The sequence below is a fragment of the Ctenocephalides felis genome, unplaced genomic scaffold, assembly GCF_003426905.1.
Source record: "Ctenocephalides felis isolate EL2017-DRISC unplaced genomic scaffold, ASM342690v1 CF-g0.4_SCAFFOLD_01886, whole genome shotgun sequence".
In the NCBI taxonomy this organism is placed as follows: Eukaryota; Metazoa; Arthropoda; class Insecta; order Siphonaptera; family Pulicidae; genus Ctenocephalides; species Ctenocephalides felis.
Genome location: NW_020538040.1, coordinates 163,319,997 through 163,347,263, shown reverse-complemented (window position 1 = coordinate 163,347,263; position 27,267 = coordinate 163,319,997). Strand labels below are relative to the sequence as shown.

At 30.4% G+C, this 27,267-nt stretch overlaps 1 protein-coding gene across 1 annotated transcript in view; it reads left to right on the top strand.

Annotated features, from left to right (window-relative positions):
• LOC113376733 (ankyrin-3-like) overlaps positions 1-27,267 on the top strand; it is a 123,473-nt gene that overhangs the window by 436 nt on the left and 95,770 nt on the right. The gene's annotated exons all lie outside the window — the stretch shown is intronic.

Sequence of the window (27,267 nt, the reverse complement as noted above, 5' to 3'; positions counted from 1 at the left end):
ATTGGATAGTTGTTGTAACTATTACTCTAGCAAATCAAGTAAAAATATTGCTACAACCGTTGTTCATTATTTCACAATCATTTTCTAGAAAAAGTGCGGTGTTACAACTTACCCCGTAACACTGATTATATTTCAACGAAATAAAGATGGATAGTTGCTGTAACTATTACTCTACCGAATCAAGTAAAAATATTTCCACAACTGTCGTTCATTATTTTACAATAAATCATTTGTTAGAAAATATGAGGTGTTACAACTTACCCCGTATTTGGGAATATTTAAACGGATAAAAAACGACAATAAAACCCTGATAATTTATTCTTTACTTATTTTCAAGAAAATTGGCATGTTTCTAAGCAATTCTTTTCATACATCAACGCAAACTAAAATAAATATAAATATAATATTGTCGCTTATAATATAAATTCTTAATGATAAATCAAAGTAACTAAGTAACTACAGTTACTAAGTAACAAAGTTACTAAGTAACTACAATTAATATAAATAAAGATATAGAAACCGATTCTGCCGCATAACAGAAAAATGTTATGGCAGAGCCATGTTAAGCTCCAACTTCCATACATTATACTACTGAATTATACTAAATACTGTCAAAATGTCATGTATTTGCAGTGCATTCAGGCGTTTTACACATAAACTGCAACGTCACTCGTATGTTATGAAGCTAGATCAGAAAGACCCTGTTATCTAAGTTCATTTTTTGACATTTGTGCGGTTTGTAGGTAAGGTTTTCTATCTGACAACTTGAGAAATACGCCTGACTGCACCAACCACATGATTTTTGTCAATATTCAGTATGTAAAGTTTTTCATAACATGGCCTTGCCATAACATTTTTCTGTTATGCGACGGAATCGGTCCCATAGTGTCTCATGTAACTCAATTTACACGTGCACAAATCTTGCAAACTATACATCCCACCCAATCTTCACTTAAATCTGTATTTAATTCATGTAATGTTACAACTAGACCCAAGGTTATGTTTCAACTAACCCGAGGTGTGATCTTTTTTACATTAATAAAGATGACTCAAACAATTTAGCAATCACTAAAATTATATGAAATACGTTATAAAACATTGATAAATCTAAAACAAAAAAAATATAACATTTAAAATTAGTCGATAATTATGAAGCTAACCGAAATTCTATATAGCCTGGCAAAAATGACGCATCTGCACAATTCTGTTCACTGCGTCAGCCTGCATGACAGTAGCTATGACAATATCATGCAGGACGGTTTACATGTCCAATCGAGACAAAAAAAATATTTTAATTTCGTTTACGATCCTATTGAAAAACTAGTAGTCTGTTACTACTTACCCCTGTTACATTAACCCCCTAGCTCTCCCACTGTGAATTAAATTTTAGTTTGAATCTAGCGAGTCTTGTACTTTATGTATATCGAGCAATGAAATGAATTTTCTCCATTTACAGTTTACATAATTTCACTATTTCAATTATAGAGAGAGCTTTTGGATCGTTTTAATGTATTTGTATGCGTTTGGTTTTATACAGAAATGGGGCAAATTTAATTCCTTGATGCTATCAATTTCAATTGAACTCTACGTGCGACAAAGAGTCTCCTACGTGGGTGAATGTAGGGCATTTAAGATAGATTATTGTTAATATTTATGTAGTTTTTTTCAATTTTAGTAACAATTTTTCGGCTTAAAAGTGGTAGGTTCAAGAAACAATAAAGATGTCTATTTCCTTAGGAACTCTACGTTATTTGAAGCATTTTTGTTTAAATAAACACTTGTAAAAAATCAATTCGTACAAAATTTTAAATTCACGAAAAATTATAATTGAACTAACTATTTCGAGAGTTAGATGTTTACTCTTGATATGTATGTATATATTGTGACAAGAAGGGTTGATTGAAGTCCCCTTCTTGGGGTATGCAATGGCTGCCAAATATTATATTCTAGCCTTGCAACCCCATTACGAAGGGTTACCTCAACACTCCAATCGCCCTCTTAAGTACCTGTAATTACCTGTGGGGGTTAGTAGCTACTATACGAATGAAACCAAGATTACTTTCATAACTAACTCTATTTAAATAATTAATAATTCATTGCGTATGTATTTGTGGAACTTGACTGTACTTGCATACAGTCAATGTTCCCTAACTAATACTTCTTAGGGGTAGTGGTAGGGGTGTACCCTGGGGTTGACGACCATCAGGCGACAATAATTATCAATACGACGATAATTATGATTATCGTCACACGCCCCCCTGTCACACCAGAGCCGCCCTCGGCTCTAAAAATTGTTGCTACTTTCCAACGATGTTTGAGGTCCCCGTAGCGGTATCCATAATTGTTGGCCGCACGTCCAGAGCCTGGTTTACTTAATATGAAATCGAACGTAGACTGTAGTTGTGTGCCTTCAGTAATTGTGCTTTCGGTCAGATTTATGTCGTTTTGGGTTCTTAACTAGCTATTCTCCCATTTATTAATAAATAAGATTGTTAGACAACAAACAAAAAAAATCGATTAAAAACATAATAAGTAATCTATAAAACAAAATATATATCGACAACCATAATCTTTAAAACAAATATCAAACTAAATATATATGTGGGTCAATTTGACTGTCAACTAAACTTAATTAATTTTGTTTTCCAATAGCTCGTGTTTGAGAAAGAAAAAACTGTACTTATATGAACTTCAAACCGCGACGTTATTAAAATTTAACACGAAAGAAAAACTAGCATTTATGCATAATGTTACAATACAAAAAAAAAGGAATTAACGTTGAAAAATTAAGATGTTAACAAAAAGAGAACGTTTTCTTGTACAGTTTTTTTTTTTCGGAGCACGCTATCTTGAAAACAAACCTAACCTATGTGTGTGTGCTGTTACCTATTTTCTTGGTTGTAGTATTAGTTATTATGAAAAAAACGTAACCCGAAATTAAAATTAGTTCGCCAGAATCGATGAGCCCGATGATATGGACAATATAAAGTAACGCGTGAAAAAACATAAACAAGTAACTAATGTGACGATAAACAATAAGAAAAAAAATAATTTACATTTGCTTTAAACTAAACTCGATTACTTAAATCACTAGATGACTAACGAGCGCGACATTTACAGTAATTCAGCCTCTACTGGTGTGATTGCCCCCCAAACACAAGACCACAGATGGGGGCTAAGATCTAGTTATCCTTCTTGCTCCCCCCGCAGCGCCCCAACCATAATAACACTAGACCGACCGCTTAAGCCCACCCAAAAACAATGGCACTTACAATCACCTGTATAAGCGGGACACACCCAGAGTTCCCCAGCTCGGCACAAGGGCCCTCAAAGGTTGCCCCCTTCGCGGGGAAATGGCGACGTGCGACCTATGGCGCCATTCCAGTTTCACTGAAGGTACCTTCTTAAAATATTCCCAAAATAACTCAATATAATACTCATAATAATTCGACGGCTGCGGGTTTGATTAAGGGCGGTTTCCCCGATTGAAACCGTACGCGTCCATCGATTTGGACATCTCAATGGTCCGTTCTCGTGGACAACTGGGCCCAGCTTTAAACATTAAAATTCTCATATACGCATAAAACAAAAACGTACATCCGATATGGCGTCCCGATATAAGCCTGCAGACTTATATTTATATAATTTACGTTGCAACAACCTACTCTCCACAAACAAAAATCCCACTATAACTTCCTTGCACCATGACGACTAAATATCCTAACATATTCTAAAACTTAATTCTACAACCTATCTAAGGGAGGGGGAGGGGAATCTTAAGACTAAACCTTATATTATTATTATTTTAAAAATAGTAAATGATTTTTTCCTCAATCATATACTTCTACGCCGAAAAAATCTTTTACTCTACAAAAATGAATCATGTCGTATCAATCTAATTTCTTATGAAACGAGCCCGGACGTTTCATGCCCAAGCGTTACTGCTTGTCCCGGCCGCTCGGACTAACGCTACGTCAACCAACGGCCGAGCTGCCTACGGTATATTACTATACAAAATAAAGAGAAAAAGTAATATTGAAAATAAATAATTAAGAAAAAGGTGGTAAAGGCTACGACACGATTCTTCAATTTATATATTTGTTCATACAAATATACCTATTCTTTCGCCCTATCTCTAATACCCATACATGCTTGCTTCCTTTATTAATTTCTTTCTTTAATTTTGTTTGCCATATCGGACCCCTTAATCAGGATTGGGCGGTCAAAAACACGAGCCAATAACTATTGACGAGACAGAATTAAAGTATTTTCAATAAAAATAAAATCGTATTTTGTCCATATAAAAGGGCGTCACGAAAATTAAACAACACGCCGACGGTATAAACGCGGTAATACACTACAAACGTTCGTTTGGTTTGATTTACGGTGACATTATCAATAAACAAAAAAAAACACGACGAAAATAATAGTTTATATCTAATCATTCTCATACTTAACATAAATCTATTATACTTGATACATATACAATCGGGTGCCATAACATAATTAACTTTTTTTTAAATTTGCCCTCTATACTCTTATTACCTTCAACGCCTTGTAACATAGGCCATAAACTCTATCCGTAAACCAAACCAAACCTTTCGCGACCTACGGCTAAAAGAAAAAACGACACAACGATATATACAAATATAAAAACAAAACATTATTCGAATGTATTAAAATGGCGAACAAAACGGATAATGCAATAATGATAAATAGGATAAAAACAGTAAAAGTGACGAAGTTACGCGTATGATATAAAACTAATTTATAATAGAATAATAAAACATTAAAATTAATAAGAATTAGACAAATGCGACGAAAAAGAGCTACTTGATAAAAAAAACTGCGAAAGAGTGTCACTGGCCGTTCTAGCTGTATGACGCACACAACTAGAGCGTTTATCCAACCGTCGGGTACAGGTCCGTACTTGGCAAGACCGAGTGAAACCCTTACCAGTGTCCCTGCGCCCGCAGAGATATGACTTCTAAAAGACACTTTGTGCCTGCAATCTGCTCTAATTAACGAAGGTTGGCTAGTCCTTTCGTTACCGTGCCGCATACGATGTATAACTAGACTGGTCGCGATAGCCGTTGTGATCGTTATGCAAAGAAATCATATCCCAATCCTACTATTAGTAATAGGATCGGTCGGATAAAGCCGCGAATAGAGCACCAGACAATGGTGACCCGGCAGAACTGAGGCCAACATTAGTACGCGTAATAATAAAAAGAAAGAAAATATTAAAAAAGAAAAGAAAAACATTATCAAAATTATTAAAACTAATTCATTATTGCATCATCTTAAAAAAACACGACAATACACGTCGATAAAATATGAAGTAAGAAAAAAAAACTATACTAATACTACCAACCAATTACTCTATACCTATTTATTATACAACAATCCAGCTGGTCAGATATGAATAGCATGCCTATGTTTCAATAATTTGAAAAAGTTCTCCTCAGTTAGGAATAACACAAATTCGATTCGGCACTGTCTGCCTGGCTCAAAAAACGTCGACTCTCTGCACGCGTTTCGTACGCGCCAAACATATCACCCCGTGAGTTTCTCAAAATTCTTACACTTTTACACATAGGCACGCTAGTCTTTATGCTAATTCTCCCCCGTAAAATTACTTAAAAATAAAACCAACGATAATAGCAATTTGTTAAAACGTGTTAAATTGCTAATCTTACACTTGACTAACAAAAGTGACAAAAACTTGACTTATTCAGATAACTATCAAAAACTTTTAAACTGATTAATATTATAAAATAATTTTCAACTTAAATTAAATTTTTCTATATTAAATAAAAAGTAAAAATTCTTATACTATGAATCTAGTTGAAAAAAGTTAACAAATTATTTAGCTAAACTCTCATAAGAGTTCAAGTAATTTATCAACTATAACATAAAAAAGAAAAACAAATTATTTTCTAGTAAACATTAACTTATTTAGAAAATCCTAACTATTTAATCTATATAAGTAAAGAAAAACTTAGTAATTTTTACAACTTTCCTGGTCTACATAATGTTCTGAACTAATAATTAAAAAAAAAAAAAATCAAAAATAAGAAACAGACTTTTTTTTTTAAATTTATGGTAGACCTTAATTTAATTAAATTATCCTAACTATTTTATTCATAGCACGTAAAAAATAAAAAGTAATCTTGCCTCATTCGTCTTTGAAATCGAAAAATTTGGTAATTACAGGGTTTGTTAACAACCGCGAATAAAAAGAAAACTAAATCAAAAATAAATGAAAACCGCTATAATTATTTGTGTTTATCAGTACTTATATCCGTACTTATGTTTACAAATATTGTTAAAAATGACAACAAAATGCATTATGCGCGCGAACATTTTCAAACCGTTTAACAATCACTGAGTGTGAGTATGAAATTTTGCACTTGTACACCATGTCTGGGTCGCGCACAGACCAGGTCAAAATCACTTAAAAAAGAGGCTGAAAGTTAAATTTCTCCGAAAAATGGCCATGCGTTTTGCGTGACCGCGCGTATGTGCGCTAGAGTGTACAATATTTGAGCTTACTAGAAAAAATATATTCGACTATTGGAATATTATTTTAGAAAATTAAAAATATTTTTGTGGATATATTATCGCGATTTTTATAATAAAAAAAAAAAATAAATAAAATGAATGAAAAAAAATTGCAATTGCATCTACGATTATATGAATTTATAATTCTTATTTATTTATTTATTTTTTTATTGCTTACTCAAACATTATAATGTAATAATTTGTAATACAGTAAAAAAAAATTGGGGAGAAAAAAATAGAATTAACTTATTAGAGCAAGAATTAAAATTGAATTCGATTAAAAAAAATACAATTTTGTTATTTTATAAATTTCATACTATTGAATATTCAAAACTATTTACAACGCACCAAAAAAGAGCGCGAAAAAGATAATAAAGTTTAATAAATACATTAAAATACAGCATCTATTAAAATTTCATACTCAAGCCTTATTTAAAATCAAATCAATATTTATAATTTCAAAATAATGGGAAACTCGCGCTTTTAAGAAACAAAACTACAGATAAACACATGTAGCGATACATATACAAAAATACACACACATAAAGAATTTGCGCGACGTTTAAAATTTGATTTATTCCGACAAACTTCTATAAAAATTACGAACACATTAAAATACAACCGAAACACGTATACAGTGGGAGCCTACTCGCTTGGTTTTTTATTAAATATTATTTAAATATAAAATAAAAAAAATGTAAGTTGGGGATCGAATACGCTTTCATCATTGTGACAAATGGGGGTTGATTGAAGTCCCCTTCTTGGGGTATGCAATGGCTGCCAAATATTATATTCTAGCCTTGCAACCCCATTACGAAGGGTTACCTCAACACTCCAATCGCCCTCTTAAGTACCTGTAATTACCTGTGGGGGTTAGTAGCTACTATACGAATGAAACCAAGATTACTTTCATAACTAACTCTATTTAAATAATTAATAATTCATTGCGTATGTATTTGTGGAACTTGACTGTACTTGCATACAGTCAATGTTCCCTAACTAATACTTCTTATTCTTATATCTTATGCTTATACGAATATCTGAGTATATGGGGAGAATAGCTACAGCTTATAATTTACATAATCTGACCTTTAAGCTGGACCTGCCTTGTTGCACAACACACACACAACTAACACTAACGTATCCCAAGGCGTTCGCCTATGGGATACGTCTTCGTTGGCTCTAACTTCTTAATTGCCAGGATCTCCGGAGCGTCTCTCTGATGGACCCCAAGAACCAATAGATATTTAGGGGTAGTGGTAGGGGTGTACCCTGGGGTTGACGACCATCAGGCGACAATAATTATCAATACGACGATAATTATGATTATCGTCACAATATGTACATTGAAAAATTGGATGTGTGTGCATACATAGATATTGATAGCTTTTATTTAAAGCTAAAACATATTTAAAATAATAAAGCAGCTTATTTGTTTAAAAAAATAATTAAATTAATATTAACAATTACGTAGTACACAAAAACAACAAATACTATATCATCTTTCTGCTTAAAGTTATAGTTTAAATCAAAACAGTTAACTTAAATAAAAACTTAAATCAAAAAAATATTCGACATCTATTCTTGAATTTTTATTTCTTGAGCCACTTATATACACAATACAATGTATGATTGTAAAAACAATGGATGTATAAACTTGAAAGTTGCAAATATAAATAGTTTGAAATTTAGTTTTATAAAAAAAATGCATTAGATTAAACTCACGATTAACAGTTTCATCAATTGTGTAAAGCAAATAATGTTTAAAAGCTCTCCATATAACAAAAATGAATTAAACTGCAAATAATGCTTAAAAGCTCTCATGTAAAACTAAAATATATAAACTGTGAATAATGCTTAAATTGGACTCAAGATGTAAACTGTGAATAATGCTTAAATTGGACTCAAGGTGTAAACTGCAAATAATACTTAAAAGCTCTTTTTATAATAAATGTATTGAAATGGATTCAAGCTGTAAACTGCAAATAATGCTCAAGAGCTCTCTTTATAAAAAATTGAATAAATTCGAGTTGTATATGGCAAATAATGCTCAAAAGCTCTCTTTATAAATGAAATGTATGTAAAGTTGCACTCAAGCTGTAAACTGCAAATAATGCTTAAAAGACCTTTTTATAAAATATATATTATTGAATTTGACTGAAGCTGTAAACAGCTAATAATGCTTAAAAGCTCTATTTATAAAAAATGTATTAGCTTGGACTTGAGCTGTAAATTGCAAATAATGCTTAAGGTCTCCTTTTATAAAAATGCATTAAATTGGACTTTAACTAGAAAATGCAAATAAAGCTTAAAAACACTCTCTACAAACGTGTAAAAAATTGGACTAAAGCTGTAAAATGCAAATAATACCTAAGAGCTCTCTTTATAAGAAATGTATTGAATTGGGCTGAAGCAGTAAATTGCAAATGATGCTTAAAAGCTCTCTTTATAAAAAAAAAGAAAATTGTATTGGACTCAAGATGTAAACTGCGTATAATTCTTGAAAGCTCTTTTTATAAAGTGTATTGAATTTGACTAAAACTGTGAACTGCAAATAATGCTTAAAAGCTCTCTTTATGAATAAAATGCATTGAATTGAACTGATTCTATAATCTGCAAATAATACATAAAAATTTGCTTTATTAATAAATTTATTGAATTCAACTCGAGCTAAAAATTACAAATAATGCTGAGAAGCTTTTTTTAGAAAAAATGTACTGAATTGGACTCGAGGCGTAAATTACAGATAATGCTTAAAAGCTCTTTTTATAAGAAAAATATATTGGACTGGGACTTCGATATCACTATCAGTCATTATGAATATCCTTGATCACTTGTCTGAATAAAATAAACTGCTAAATTAACACATTATAATAATTTTATAGCAAGATAGAAACTACAGAAGTTGTTTTGTGATTTTTTATTTAAAATTCAGAAAACCTTTGGAATATTTCATTTATCTAAAGATAGACAATTCAAGTGAAAAATTTCCATCTGCAACTTCATTTATGACTTATAGAACTTACTGTACGCAAGAAGTTCCGATATATTTAGTAATAGACTATTGAAATTGGTCCTATTTTATGTTTACGATGGAATCGAACAGTAATGTGTTGCCTCATAAAACGTATATCATATTCCCGTTGTGATTGCTATTTTCGAAATTATTTACGAGACGAAGTCGTCAAATTACAACGCGAGTTGTATATAGATTCTATATCCGTAAAGATGCTATTTGACGAAGTGTTAAATAAACTTTTATTTTAACACTTTAATTAGTTTGGCACGTGCTTACATTGTCCATGGGTTAAACAAGACTTAGAAGAAATCAAAAGTAATATTACAAAGTAATTATTTCTGTGGATTCTCGATCACAACAGAACAACATCTACCTTGTGTAAAAGTCCAACTTAGCATGATGCTGTATATTTCAAATAAAATATATAACCAATAATAAAATCAACTGCAATTTACTTGAGATGATGTTGAGACAGATTCAATGCGACAAAAGTCTTTAGAGCGATATTTTTCTGAAAATTATTTTGTACTAACAATAATTGAATCCGTATAAATTGATCGAACTTTAGAATTGTAAAAATATCAAAAATTCAAAAACAAATTAATCAATAAATTAAAAACAAAAAAATGAATTAAAATCGTCCTTTATACTAGAAACATTAAAACACTCATAAGAATTGTTATTTATAGTAATCACCTATGCCGTAAAACGATGATTTTAAAATTTAACTACAGCCCCAAATTTATAAGCTGCAGAAGTACATATATATTATTGATTGAATATCTAGCTTAATAATAAATAAATAAATAAAGCATTAAATATTTATGAATACAATATTTAAAATGCGTATAAGGGTAGGGCAGGGCACAAAAATCCAATATAAATTTAAGCAATTATATTATGAAAACCAAACCGATTATATCACAACAAATAGCACATATCAAACGAGGAACTATCTGACTATGTTCAGTTAATTTCTCAACTAATTCTACAATAGAAATGTTTAATTTGCTATTTTTCAAAAAATTGTCACCTGGCCCTTTTTACCCCATAGACGAGGTGAATAGGAACGTCCGGAGGGCAAACAAGTTCAATATCTTATTTTTAATTTTAAATGTATTTTACGAAATAACAGCTACATAATTCAACCAATGCAAAATATAAATGTAATGGGCACAAAGATAACACTGTATGTAACCTTGATTTGGTATTTCGTCGAAAACATTCATCAGCAAAGTTAAAAAAACAATTATTTTAATATATTTTTTGCAAAATTGCTTTCTTAACATTTTTATTTGCTACAATTAATCTCGGAACTTTTGTCAGAGTAAAAATTCAGTTGGTCATTTTTACCCCATCCATATTATAGAAGCTATTATAGAAGTTATATAAAAACATCTGGTGAATTTAACCCAATAATACGCCTTACAAAATAATTAGATAACGTACTTAAAAATTATATTAAGATCTCGTAATCTAAACAACAGTGCTCACAACAACAAAAAATAACAAAAGAAAATACTTTTGCTATAGAAATATAGCGGTTTATCTCGTGATAACTGCTCCAATATAGTTGTTAAAAATGCCTAACTTTATTGTTTTTAAAATATTGATGTGAACCTTTTTACCCGCGGGCCTTCAAACCCTGCTCTAACCTATATAGCTGTTTGTGTGTATGTGTGTAGATTCTTATTAAATACCAATATTAATATTTCTCAAAATAGCCCCGTAATCACTTACAGACCGAATGCGATAATAAAACATTTGGATGCAAGTGTTATTAAAAATTCAAAAAATCAACTTTTTTAAAGTGTTAATATGAAAATAAACTTTTAGGCTTTATGGCACTTTTTCTTCGCAAATCATATTTTCGTTCAAAGTCTGTGTTTTTAGAAAACTTATTATTATTAGTTTGTTAGTTTGTTATAGTTCTCTGGAATGAAATATTCTGAAAATTGATTATAAAGCTCGCAATCTATTAAATCAGTTCCAGTATTAGAATAAGTTTAGCAGAAAAAATTATCCCTGATGTCCTACAATTTTATACAACTTATTATTATTATTAGTTTGTTAATTTGTTCTCAGTTCTCTGGAATGAATATTCTAAAAATGTATTATAAAGCTCGCAATCTATTATATCAGTTCCAGTATTAGAACGAGTTTAGCAGAAAAATTATTCACAGATGTCCTACAAATTTTAAAGAATTCCTCTACTATTTAAGTCTACTCGGATGAGCCGTTGATATTCGAAGCCACCAAAGTGATATTGTTTCCGTAATATAGGCCAGTTCAAAACATATGTCAGGCGTCTGTAAAGTTCAGACATATTGTTGACATTCATTGTGCTAAATAATGATTTTTTATGAAAGCTTGTTATATTTTCCCAATAGCGTTTTTTCCTGTGCGTAGCTTAGTTATCAAATCTGGGTCAAACGAGGATGAACAGCGCGAAACACACGATAAACTATCCATTCCGAAATAGATCCATAGTTTAAACATCGATATCGGAATGTTGCGCATGTTTTGTATTAAACACGCCGTAAGCTTGCTGAACATTAAATACAGAAATATTCGATAATGTTTCAAAATATTGCACATGGTAACGGATACGTTTATAATCCGCGCGAATTCGTTATTACACATTGCTCGAATATTTAGCACCATTAACCAATACGAACGTAATGTATAAGGGTCACTTTATTGAGGAAATTGATATATATATATATATATATATATATATATATATGTGTGTGTGTGTGTGTGCGTGTGTGTAGAATTTAGAAAAAGCAAAGTAGTCAAAGTTTTAATTCTAGAAGGTGATGGAGTAAAGGGTCCCAAAAATTGCCACCTAACCATAACCATGACTATGATCCTCTAATTAATCATTAAATTAGATTAATGTCGCATTTGTGTCAACTACGGACATGTTAAAGATATATGTTTTTCACCAAATAGCGACTGTCAAAAAAAAAATGCCAAATTTTTATTATTCTAGAATTTATAGAAATAGTTAAAATTGCAGTTTTAGGATAAGCGTACTTCTCACTAAAGAGAAAGAGAGTCTTATAATAAGAATATCGAGTAAATTGGTCTAGTAGAAATTTAGAAATCGTGGGTATTATTCCAAAAAAGTAAGAAAAAGAAAGGAAACGGAGGAGGATTATTGTGATCAAACAGCTATATTTTCAAAAATAGTTTAATTTTTGAAAAATCCTGTTGTACATATATGCTTGAATAGTTAAACTTTGAAAATATCCAAAAACCTTAATCGATTTTTTACAAATTCTAGACCACAATACTCAGTTCATTTATAATTATTATTCAAATATGTATTCAGTAAATGTTTTCTGTTTAATATTTAATCAATTTAAGCCAGTCGTGGTAATATATTATGTGTTTTAATAGTTTTTAGTCAATTCAATTAACAAAATCCTTACAGTCTCTTATCGTTAGTCATAATCAGAATATAATAGCAATATTTTGTCAGCATACTTATAATAAATGTATTGAAAATTAGTCGTTTGATATTCTTTAAATTATTATATGCTATAGTTTGTTTATTTATTTACTTATTTATTCATTCATTTATAAGCAAGCCGTAATCAACAATAAATATTATTTCAGGTCATTGCCTGTTCATCATAATTCATCTTATCAGTATCACTTTGTATGCTCAATAAATATTCGAGCTATAAATTCGAGTAGAGTAGAAATTCTACTTAATTTGCTAACTCAAAAATCAAGCAAGTTGTTTGTTCAATTTCTGTTTTGTTCAATATATATAATGTCGTGTCACGTATAAGAAATATACATTTAATTAATAGACTATAAAATCACTTCTTGGGGTAATGGTCACCGTGACCGCTCCCCAATTCTGTAATAAACTATAAAAATCCTGACATTTGTGTTTTGTTATTTTTAATCGCCAAGCAACCTGTATGTGCAAACCGAGTGATATTTTATTTATAGGTCAATTACATGAATGTCTTGTTTAAATTTTGTTTGCGATTACATGATTATATGTAGTTTACATTTGTCATGGAAGATATAAAATAAATATAATTAAGCTATTTTAATTATTCAAAAAAAACTGCATAGATTTGGTTCATTATTCTGAAGAAGAAAAAAGCAATGTTCCTGCAGTAGTACAATTAAAGTGTCATTTAATGTGTGCCGCACGCGTTATACGCCTACAGATTTGGAGTTTTTACGATTTCTTCCGTAAAGCAATCATATCGATTAATTCAATTACTTTTAAGTGATGTTATTCAATGATTGTATGAGTAATTCTCCGTCTCCGAGACAAGCGCCAACCCAATCTGCCTGCTCGAGTGCGGTTTGGCAAGCTTTTCCGAATGATGCACGTGATTCGAAATCATCGCATCGGCCTGATACAATTCGAGAGATGATGACATTCACTCGACAATGGATTCAGAGCTCTTGCAAAGCCAGATATTTAAAAAATATTAATTAATTAATTTATTTATTTAATGCTCAGCGGCTATTTATAGATTGTTTTCATACAGCTACATACCATCACATATTATAACCTAGTATAATGCAATATAAGTAATATACGGATATATATATACTAGCTGACCCGACAGAAGTTGTCCTGTACCAATATCTACAAAAGTTCCAATTATTGTATATTATATTATTTTAATTACTGGCACATCTCAGCTGCTTTTCAGCATTAATAATGTGGACATTACATTTTCCTCACTCATAATCATGAATATATTATATTCTGATATTGTCTAGGCTCATAATTCAGCCTAAATTCAAATTTCAAGTGATTTCAAGTATTTTTGGCAGATGACAGTTCTCATGTGTCAAAATGTTTCCAATGTCAAACAATGATATGTCGTTCTTTGCAATTTTTTCCATTTATTTCTATATCATTACTATATTTTAATACTTCATCACATCTTAAAAATTGCCTTAACAAACTTCAAAAAGATTTATCAAAATCTGAATAAACGTGTAGGAGAAGTTTGAATTCATACATCCGTACATAATAATTTTATAAATAAGATATATATATATATATATATATATATATATATATATATATCTAAGATAGAGCGGGGTACAAAGGTCTAATTTGACTTTCAGTAGTTATATTTTCTAAATGACAACACATAACATGTATCAAACAAACAACTATCGAACTATAATCAGTAAAATTCACAGTTAACTCCTAATTAAAAAAAATATATTTTTTTACTATTTTTTTTAAATTTGTTGTAGCTGTCTGATTTATCCCTAGCAGGGGGGATGAGAAAGGACAGCCAAGGGGCAAACAAATTCAATGTCTCATTTTTGAATTTAAAGAGATTTCACAGAATAATAGCTACATTATTTAACCAATGTGCAATACAAACTTTATGGGAACATTTTTTACAAAGATTTTATTGTATATAACCTTGATCTGGTATTTAGAAAAAAATATCAGTACAGGTAGAAAAACTATTAATTCGTCTTTTGTAAAATTGCCTTTTTAAACTTAATTTACTTTTATATTTACAATTTCTTATTGTTTGCACCTTTACCAATGTAAAGGATTAATTGGTCCACCCACTTTTATAAAGGTTATATAAAAAATCCTGTTGAATCTGTTGTAAAAAAACAATACATCTTCAAAATAATTAAATAACACCTGCACCTAAAAATTTCAAGTTCGAGTTTCGTAAACTACATACAAGAGCTCAAAAAGGAAAAACTGACAAGGAAAAACAAATCTTATGGTATAATTAATTGATAAACTTCCGTTTATCTCCTGAAAATAACGTCACAATAATTAAGGTGATGGCTGATTTACACATTTTTTGCCTTCTACTTTGAAATAGTATCACTAAAAAGTGTATACTTTGCTCGTTATTGACATAATATTGGTGGACCTGTTTATCCACGGACCTATAAGCCCCGTTCTAAGCTATTCTATATATAGACGAAGAATTAGGAGAGAAGTGCAAAATATTTCGTCCATGTTTTCGCAAAATCCTGAACCGAAAATTTAAAAACCATTCGAAAGATATCAGTTGGAAGAGTGTTGATTAGTAGTTGGCAAAGTTCAGTCAAACCTTTTGCTCGTAATTAAATCTTAATTCAAATTTCATATATTTCACCATTCAAGTTGTATTTACATGTATCCACTGATGACTGATAAATAATAAAAATTCTCAAAAAATCTTTTGCATTTGAATTGATGTTTTGCCTTTGAAGATATAGATATATATAGTCCACAACTATAAATATGTTTATATTAACAGCCAATGTGTGTTACCTCAAATTCCAATTTAAAAAGAATAACTCATCTCACTTCATCTCGCTTTTCATGTAAAAATAGCAGTAGCGATATTTCAACGATTCTAGTTATAACTGATATATTAACACGTATGGCGTTCTTTTTCAAGCCGAGAGGAAAGAAAGCTTCTATTCCCATGACATAATAAATATCCCTTTTAACTGTGAGCATCTGGTCACTAAGACGATTTCGTAACCGGCAAAGTGTCGCCTTCAGGGTCGCATTTGCAGAAGAAAATTCCGTAAAGAAAATTTATTTATGGTTGTAATACATAACTTCAAATAAGATGAACTAAGAATATGATAACGAAATTTAAATTGTTCTATATAAAAATATAAAATGATTAAGATATGTTTTGCGTTAAAGTAAATTGCATAAACTTCCCGACAAGTGTGAATAATCTACTAAAATTTATCAACTCTTGAAATTGTCATGATACAGTTTTGAAACCACCAACCAAATCGTCAAAGTAGTTAGTAGTTTTATCAAAATTTACAAAAAAATAAAAAATTAATAATAATAATTAGTAATCAAAAAGAATCTGGTCGATCTTCACAAACAACGATTACCAACTGGTCAATATGAAGAGTCAAAGGAATATGTTGTCAATGGAAATGTTGAATAACTTGAACAATTTTTAATTTCAAATTGTTCAACATTTCCATTGACCACATATAAATAGCGCACCCTGTATCTTTGGTTGATATGATATCTTTTTAAAATTATATGTGTTTAGGACATTTGACAAAATCCTAGAATTTTGCACTTTTTTGTTAATTCAAAAGAAACGGCTAGGCGTCATATCTAGTTTTACCAAATGGTTTTTAAATTTTTGTAATCGGTGTAACCATTTTTGAGAAAACCTCGATAAAAGCTGAACTTCTCACCAACTAGCCAAATAACATTTTTTTTCTAATTTTTGTGTTATGTACTTTTAATCTAATTTTCGTGTTAAACGATTCAGAATGACTTGAAATGCGAAAAAAATTAAATTTTGCGAATCGGATTTTCTAGCGAAAACAAACTTCTACAGTTGAAATTACGAAAACGAAATTACAAAAGTTGTTTAAAAAAATAAACTTAAAATTTATGCATTAGAAAAATTAATTGAGAAAATAAGAGCAGCTAAAAAAAATTTGAAATCTAGAAAAAATCATGAAAAATCAACCAAGAATTAGACTGAAAAATCAAGAAAACCAGAAAAAAATAATATGATCTAAAAATAATAATCGTCAAAAGAATGTATTACAATAGTTTTAAAAATATACAAGAACATGTAAAAAGTACTATGAGTTATTATCAATAACAAAGAAACTGATAATTTAAAATAACAAAATAGAAGTAACACCAGGACAACTATCTGAAAATTTTTTACATGGGCCATGATAACTTAGATAATTTAATTAAAAATGTATCAAGTCAAAATTCCTGGAAAACACCGTTTGCTATCCACGAATGTCCATTAGAAAAACTGTTTAACCCACATGTGTTCATATAAGCCTCAGACACCATAGCTATTAAATGTTTCTTTGCAAAAATACTTTAATTTTTTCTATATCTTTGTGAAACAAAATTCTCATTATTTTTGCTATTTACATAAAAAGGAAAAAGATTCATGATTATAGATAGACAAGTTAGTGGTATCAATTTTAGTGCAACCTTTGTGCTGTGTTCATATCTTTAGATGTAAGATACTATCTACAAAAACTATTTTTGATGTCACACATATATGACTGGCATGGCCCTATGTTAAAGCTTATTTCTTGAAAGCTAAGAAATTTTTAGCTTAGCTTAGTAAAACATATTATCGGTCATAGCTCATGCAGAGTTCTTAGCGTCAGACACATATGACTGACATAATGATCAACGTGTTAAACTCATAAAAATGTTTACCGCAGTTGTTTTAAATGTTCTAATTATCCTTATAAGTGCGTTTTAGAATAATCATTTAATGTTTCCTTGTTTTCATACTAATTGTAAGTGTACTATGTGCACTCAAACGGCCCTGATCGTATGTTTACATGTGATGTCACACACCAAGTGTTTTATATGCAGACGCATTCTTCGATATGTGTGTCAGAATAGATCTCAAAGGACGAAACGGCCCGACTATTATACTACGCATCATGTAAAACAGAGAGAAGCCGATGTAAACGTTTCTCATTAGAAGAGAATGCTCACTCATTCGAAATCAATTGGTATATTATTGTTTTTTGTAATACTTTCAGTTTTTTCTTACATATTTTATATTAAATTTTCCGTATATATTACATACACCTATACCCCTGCCCCTATTTTACACGGTACTCGATTTCGATCCTACATGGTTTTAGAAAATACTTTTTTTAAACGAAATTTATTAATTTTGCATTAACACGAAATTATAAACACTAAACTATAATAGGCTTTCATCTGCAAGAACATTCTCATTTTATTGTCAAAATAGAATACTACAAAATGAATGTAACAGTTACCAATTCTTAGTAGTGTATGTCCATAATGGAAATATGTAGATAAGATGGGAACTGCCCGTTTTATGATCAAAACTAAGTTTTACGTATTTATAAGCTAGTTTGTTTGAAATACCGAAATTCTTATATATGTGAGAGCGGGTCTTGAAGGTCCGCGGGTAAAAGAATAAACCAACATTATCTCAAAAACAAGCGAAGTACAGATTTCTTCAATGATACTATTTTAAAGTATAAGACAAAAAATGTGTAACCAGCCATTACCTTAATCCTTACGACGTCGCTATCAGGCGTATCAATTCATGCCCAGATTTTTTTTCTTTGGTAGATGATGATACCTGAATATAATTTTTAGGTATACGTTATTTAATTGTTTTATAAGATGTCTGATTATTTTTAACTTGGATTCAACAGTTTTTTTATATATCCTCTATACAATCTTACATATCGGTGGGGTAAAAAGGACCAACAAAACCCTTATATTGGCAAAGTTGTAAACAATGAGTAATAGTAAATAAAAAATACAAGTAAAAGGCTGATTCTGTCGTAAAATAGACCACTTTTATGGCAAGGCAATGTTATGTAGCAGTTGTCGTATAAAGTGGTACTAAAAACTGTCAAATCCTATGTGGCTGCTATGCAGTCAGGCGTTTTAGATGGAACACCTAACCTAAAAAACGCACAAATGTAAAAAAACGATATTATCGTAACTACATCCTTGAGATAATGCTGGATAACATGTGAGTGAAGTTACATTTTATGTGTAAAACGCCTGATCCATGCCGGGTTGCACAGCAAATACATGAAATTTGCTGTATTTGGTAGCATTTTGTATGAAAACTGAAATGTAACATAGCCTTACCATAACACTGGTCTATTTTACATCAGAATCGGTTCATAAGTTAAAAAAAACGATTTGACAATAGATAAATCATTAGTTATTTACCTCTATTTGGAAATATTTCTTTCGAAATACTAGATCAAAGTTATATACAATAAAATATTTGTACAAATATTTCAATTAAATTTTTATCTTACATTGGTTAAATAATGTAGCTATTATTTCGTAAAATCCGTTTAAAATTAAAAAATGTTTGTCTTCTGGATTTTACTTCTCACCACGCCCATGGGACATCTAACAAATTTTAGAAAAGTAGTAAAAAATATATTTATATAATTAAAAATTAACTGGGAATTTTACTGAACATAGTTCGATTGTTGTTTAATGTCAAATTGGACCATTGTGAGCCGCCCTACTCTATTATATATTTCCACGTTTTATTAAAAACTACATAATTACTTTTTTATTACATATTTAAATTTGCTTTAAATTGCAATTCAATTGGGAATGTGCAGTGTGGTAAATTACATTCTATTCAAATGGATTAAGTTATTTTCTCCATATTTTAGGAAAAATCAAAGTCTGTACCGATAAACGGTTTGAAGGAATCTCATGATTCAAAAAAGCTAAATAAATTTTGTGATTAAAGATAGCATCTCACAAAATCAGCTTAAAGTCTTACAGAGTGCGCGGTAGTGTCCAAAAGCTACATATTTGCAACTGAAAATATATTTTTGATCATCATTTTTAAGTAAAAATAGAAATTGCTACTGCATTGCATCAAAATTGTAAATGGTCAAAAATATGTTTGCAAGTAAAAAAAGCCTACCCAGGTATTGCTGCGAAATAAGTAAAAGTACAAATTAAAATCATGTAAAACTGTAATCACATCTAGAAAAAATAGACATCTAATAATACAATCTGTAAAAATTAATAAACTATTACTACCATTGATATAAAAAATGTGGTAACATTCGAACGCAAGGAAGGAATTTAAACACACATCAAATGCATTTATATATAGTTGGTTATCGGTGTCTAACAATCCATTCAGCTGGAATCAGAGTATAGAGATATAAATACTACATTTCTCGTGCAATAATCCGTCGGCAGACTTAAAAGATGACGTACTCGTATGAGGAAATCTGTTCTCATATCATTCCGAGAAAAGCGCGACGCCATAAAGATCATCGTCATAAATGCAGAAATAGATACTAAATCATTCATATAAATCAAAATGGAATCATATCAATAACGTACGCCTCTAGATCATTGTGAGTTGTAGATTATTCAATATCAATGACACAATAGTAGGTATGTGTTTTGTAAGATTTTTGTTGCAACATTAGGTATGGAATAAAATATTTTGAGAAAGACTATTATTTGAATGACCTGTTTGTTTCATAAAACTTACTATATCTTCAACAATAGAAGCAGTGCTAAACCAAAGCAGCGCTAAAAAGGAAATTACTGCATATATAAATTTATTATGTTGGCAACTAAGTAATTGCGGATTTTTATTAGAGAATCAATTATATGATATGACTGAGTAACTTTATTTTGTGATTGCCCATTTTGATCAATGACTTTTTGTCATCTTTCAAGCAGCAGCATCATCTCACTTTCATAAAACTTCTGGTTTTTATTAGCAAAAACCTGAACCAGATATAATTTGACACTATCATAATCATTGACTTGATTACCATTCAATGAGTTTTGTAAAGATCAAAACAAAAAGTAATCAGAAGGTGCAAGGTCAGTTAGATATGGTGGATATGGTAAAACATACCAACCTATATCCAATAGCTTTTTTTGCCAAATATTTGTGATGTCAATAATGGAATAAATCACCGTTTGGATTTGCTATTCCAGGCCGCTTTTTTTCAACTGCATTGATTAACTTTATTAGTTGTTCAATGTAGACATCAGAATTGGTTGGTAATAACAGTTCAAAGTAGACAATTCTTTTTTAATCAACTTCCACTGGACAACCAGAGCGTTTTTATCTTTGAGTGAAAAATAATCAGAACAAAAATTGGCAAACCAAATTTGACACACCTGCTTCTTTAAGGCAAAATTTACACAATGGATCAAAAAATTCTATTTTATCGATGGACAACTAAACTACTACTATTACATTTGGACTACGTTAAATCTACCTACTCCAAGTTGGTCCAACCCTTCTAAGCTTAAAACGGCCTATAATATTTTATGGGGTTCGATTTGACTACCAACTCTATCACCATGCGAAGTTTCATCAAAATCACAGAAGAGTAAACCTGAGGATTCCCTTGTTAGTATCCAACTCAATATAAAAAAGCTGTCACAATTGAAGTTATTGAACTATAAATAGTATGACGAGTACGTGTGTTAATGATATAAATAATAAATTTATAGCTAAAACTTAATCACCCACGATTCCATCTATTACATGTCAACATTAACATTTCCATCACTAAATGTTCTGCTTCAAAATATGTCGTAGTGGCTGCTAATTACGCAATTAGCCTCTCGTTAGACTCGATTATGTTTGTTTTCAGTTCTACATTTTGAATCTAACGTACACAATATGCAGGCAGCATGCAGAAATGAAACAATGAGATATGGTGCCAAGTTAATGAGTGCACACTTTAAATGTTTCGTAAAGTGGAACATAAATAAAGACTGACTGTATTGGAGCCAACGCAGTAACTAACTACTCTATGAAAACAAATAATTAATTTAATGGCATTGATTGTAATTGAAAAACAATAAACTGAGAAATATATCGATAATAAAATTTATGATTTTCGAACATTTTCGCTATAAGTGCAATTTACATTTAGCTTTTGAATAAACAAGTTTAAACGTCAGCAATGTTCAAGGTCATATAAATAATTTTAGTAGTAATTATAAAACCGTATGAGAGGGGCCGCCTATTGATTACGTGATCGATTTTTAAATATTTTTTAACACCCTCCCTCTTGTGATATTTGAAATCACCACCTCCAACCCCACCAAACATCACAAAGACTTTTAGTACCCATAAAAATTCTCATTTTTTTTTAGTTTTTGAACAATTTTGGATTTTTTTTAAATTCTGGTAAAAAAATGAATACACGTAATGGCTTACAAGACCTCCCCTCCTTCTCGTAATATTTTGTGATTTTTTGTCATACCCCTTCCCCCAAGTTTCGCATGTAGTAGAAGGCCTTAGAGACTAATCTTACAAAATTACCAACATTGAAAAAAAAAACTATTAGCCGAATAATTTACTTATTGTAAGGTCAACAGAAAATATGGGTCCATTAACGTGATCGATTTTTTAAGGATTTTTGGACCCTTCCTCGTCATTAGTGATTCGTGGTACATCACGTGCATTTTTAGTTACGTGAAAAAATTGTAAAATTTGTTTTTTTTTTCTGAAAATGTTTGGATTAAAAAAAAATCAGGTAAAAAATAAATCAACGTGATATCTTATTATACCCCTCCCTCCCTCACATGATATTTCGTGATATTTTGTCAACCCCCGCTCCCCCTCTTCCTAAAAAGCTCACGTGATTAATGGACTCCCCCTAATTTAATATACAAACCCTGTTAAGACAATTTCGCACCAAGAGTACGTTTCATGCAAGAAACGAGTAAAGTTGCATATTATGGAGAAATCGTATTGAGAAGTAGGAATAATTGAAGTCTACTGTATACATAGAAGCATTGCCCATCTACGCATAAAATTTGAAAAATACTTTCAACTTTGAATTTTTTATTGTCATAATTGGCAACAATATTATATATTTTGTAACTTCCCGTAGGGTAAGTTATAGTAATCGCAAAAAAATCAAAAATTAAATTTTTTAACTATCTTTACGTTTCAGAGGCTTCTGAAAATTTGGACATAGCTTAGCAAAAATTGATGCTTGTGTGCGTGTTTATCTATGCACGGATACAATTTTTCGTCGACGATTTCGAGAACACGTATCAACCGATTTAATTTAATTTTTGAGAGAACGGAGCGCCCGATTTGAATGATTCAAAAAGCGTTTTATTTGTATTGACTAAATAAAAACCTGCTGAATTTTCGGGGTGGTAGATCCATTTGGCGGACAAAAATGATCATTAAACATATGCACATGAAATTATCAAAATTTCTATAGATATTTTAATGATAAGAACTTTTGTTTACATTTCTATGGGTTCCGTACCATTGTTTATCCGTTATTCTGCAACACGGCGCTAACGCGCTTCTACATTTCGTTTCCATGCAGCTAACGTATCGCGATTGCTTTGAGAAAAAGTTCAAAATTTCCAAAATATTAAGGTATAGAAAAAATTAAAATTTTTCATAAAGTAAATTTTTTTTTTAATTTTACAATTCTCAAGACTCTATTTTTTCAAAGTTATAAAAAAAGAATCTTCTTTAAGAATTTCAAATTTTGGTACAAAAAGTTCCAGTAACTTGCCTTAAGGCACGATGCCATGAAGTTGTTCATAAAATTTTCCGTATTCGTCGGAAACACGCCTCTGTGTAAGATATGAAAAAAAATCGAAAAAAAATAAATTGTCTACTGCAGATATTCTATTCTCTATTCTATTTACGAGTATCTATAGTCCTGAGCAAGTTTCTCATTACATAGTTCACTCACTATACAGAATGCACACCATCTATTTACTTGACGCACATATGACGGGCGGAGTCGAGCTCGTATCGACAGATTTATTGTATACAAAATACAAAATTATTTTTATATTATTTCAATTATTGTTTCTTTAATGAATTCAAATCTGCCTTCCATGAAAATTAGTCAGTATATGTCTCCCCGTCATCAGGAATCGAATGTTTTTTAAATCATTCAATTCCGATACTATTATAATTATCGTTAAAATTAATTTAAATTATTTATTAATATTAATATACACTGAAGATGAGACGAAGTTTAATAAATAGTGCAAAAATGAGTGCAGTGTTTTCATATTTTTAAAAATATTCTTTTCACTTATACTTTTGATATATTTATTTATGTGTGTATGTGTACATATGTTTTTATACCACATAAAATTTCCTTAAACATCTACCCCAATTATTGTACCTTGCAAGGTCCTATCCTGTAACATATAATACATCATAAAAACCATTCACGAACATCTCGCCTCCGGCAGAACTTTTCTGAAATATTTTATCCCAAAAAAAATACAGATATATGCCAGCTCTCCTTCTACACATGCCTACTGGCTCCGCAGGGCCCCGTCTAATGGAAACTACCCCAAAGGGGATCGAGAACAACCCCGCCTGACAGATCAATATACCCCGTCACATGCGAACGGAAGCGGAAAGGAACGACTATGCACGAAGATAAAGTTAGAAATTGCGAAAAAGTATTCGCGGTTCGCAAAAATGAGTTTCGTTCCGTTGCTGACTCATTCCTCCAATTGTATTTGTACCAGATTAATACCCATCTTTAGGGGATGCACAGATGTATTGCCTGAATAAAATATGATGGGATGTGTGTAATGGGATCGTCATGCGAAGGTCGGCAGATATCAAATAAAGCCAATTGAATTAATAGCAGCGATAAAATTTTCCAAATTGGATTTGCTATTATATACGAGCTTTGACGTGGTAGAGCTTTTCGATTTAGATTAGATTTGACGGATTTCAAATTATCGTTTTTGACATAAGTGAGATACAATAGAGAAATTAATATATGGTGACAAATAAGGCAGCACGACATGCGCTCTAATCTAATACTCATACTAAGTCGTAGTCAGTAAAACCTTACCATACTATTTTCTGACATATCTCACAATCACTTCTGTAACATATATAATCAGTTAATTTAATTTAAATACAAATATGAAAAATAGTTCTAATTTAATATGCCTAAAAAGCAATAGTAGAGTGGAGAGCGGGTCTCAAAGGTCCGCGGGTAAAAAGGTCCCCATCATTATCTCAAAAACAATCGAAGTATATGTTTTTTTATTGATACTATCCAAAGGTAGAATACAAAAGATGTGTAACCAGTCATCACCTTAACTCTTACGACATTGCTATCAGGAAATAAACGGAAATGTGTCAATATTCATATCAAAAGTATTTTTTTCTCATTAGTAGTTTTTTAAGTTTTGAGCTTTTGTATTTAGTTTATGATATCTGAATATAATTTTTAGGTATACGATATTTAATTATTTTGTAAGATGTATTGTTATTTTCAAGTTAGACACAACAGTTTTTTTATATAACCCCTATAAAAGCTTACATGCGGCTGGGGTAAAAAGGGCCAACTGAACCTTTACATTAGCAAAGGTGTAAACAATGAGAAATAGTAAATAGTAAATAAAAAATTAAAAATTAAAAAAGTAATTTAAATTTGAAAAAACCTACAATAGATAAATTAAATTAATAGTTATTCGACCCCTGCTGATGAATATTTCTTCCAAAATACCTGATCAAGGTTATACACATTGAAATCTTTGTAGAAAATGTTTTCATGAAATTTGGATTTCACATCAGTTAAATAATGAGTAGCTATATTTCGTAAAATAGTTTTAAAATTAAAAAAAGACATTGGATCTATTTGCTCCTGGCTGTCCTTTCTTGACAAAAAAGGAACAGATGAGAAATTTTAGAAAAATAATGAATCATATGTTTCTGTAACTAGAAATTAACTGGGAATTTTACTGTACGTAGTTCGGCAGTTGTTTGATTGAGAAATGTTGTGTGTTGTCCTGTAGTTCATTTAGTTTACTTAGCCAGTAAGTCAAATTGAATCTTTATGCCCCGCACACACGAAACATGTATTAAAACTAGTGTTTGTTTGGTTTGATTGATTTTTGAAGGACCAAAGATTTGTTGTTGTTGTTGTTTGTTTAAAACACTTTAATTGAATATTAATCATGTGTTTATTTTCAATATAACTACAAATTGCATTTGTATTTATAATATTCTCAAAGTTTTTATTTATTGATTAATTCAATTTTGTGTTGATTTTTATTTTGTTTTTTTTTTTATCAACGGATGCTTTGATTTTAGCGTGAACAACTAGTATATAATATTGTCATATAAATTATATATATATATATATATATATATATATACATATATAATTTATGAGGTCTATAACGTTAAATCGTCCTGGGTATACCACGAAAAGCTCTCAAAAAGTATTTTAGATTTATACTGCATTCGTAACGATAAAGTTTAAAAAGCGATAAATATAAAAATGTGTTTTCGAAGTACTGTCAATGTATAAAATGAAAAATGTTTGAAAATATAAAATAATATTTGAAATACAGAAAATTGTCTATAACCTCTAATCATTCATAAAAAAATAATTTTAATTACATTTTAATAAAAATTAAATCAATGAATATCTGTACGAGTATTTAGACGTTTAAAAATGTACTCTAGATGCTACAAATAAAGCCACTTTGCCTCTATGTCAAATTTATACCAGTCTGGATATATATATATATATATATATATATATATATATATTTATATATAATCTTTGGATATATTTCCACTGACTAACAAAAAAATCTAGGGTAAACAGTAATGGCCATTCTTCTAGAGCAGAAAAACTATAATCCGCAAACTAAACATCCCTTCGCAAGCAAATCGAAGCAGCAGCGTCAGTTCGTAATATCTTTGTGTGAGCTCGGAATTAATCAAGAAAAGGGTCGTTTTAGAAATTGGGGTAGGTCGCGTGCGCACGAGATTTGTTCACGCCGCATTACTCACAGGATGGGTCCTGACATCATCGCCGAATAGTAAAGCTGGAACACATTTGAGAATTCTATTTTGGCTTTTTTGCAAATGTATCTGTGTTTGCCACGTAGCTATAAAATTTATTAAAACTCTCCTTTGATAACTCAGGTTGTTGGGTTATAATTTAACATTTGTAGCTGTGGACTGTATTAAACACTGATTTGTTTTATATTTGTATATATTTGTTGCAGTTCTTATTACAATCACTAATTTGTTACTAAGTTATAATGAAAGAAGATACATTTATTGGCTATTTATTAAACATATTATTATGCGGACTTTACTTTTGGAAGTGGTCAATTAATCCCATTAAACTCTCCG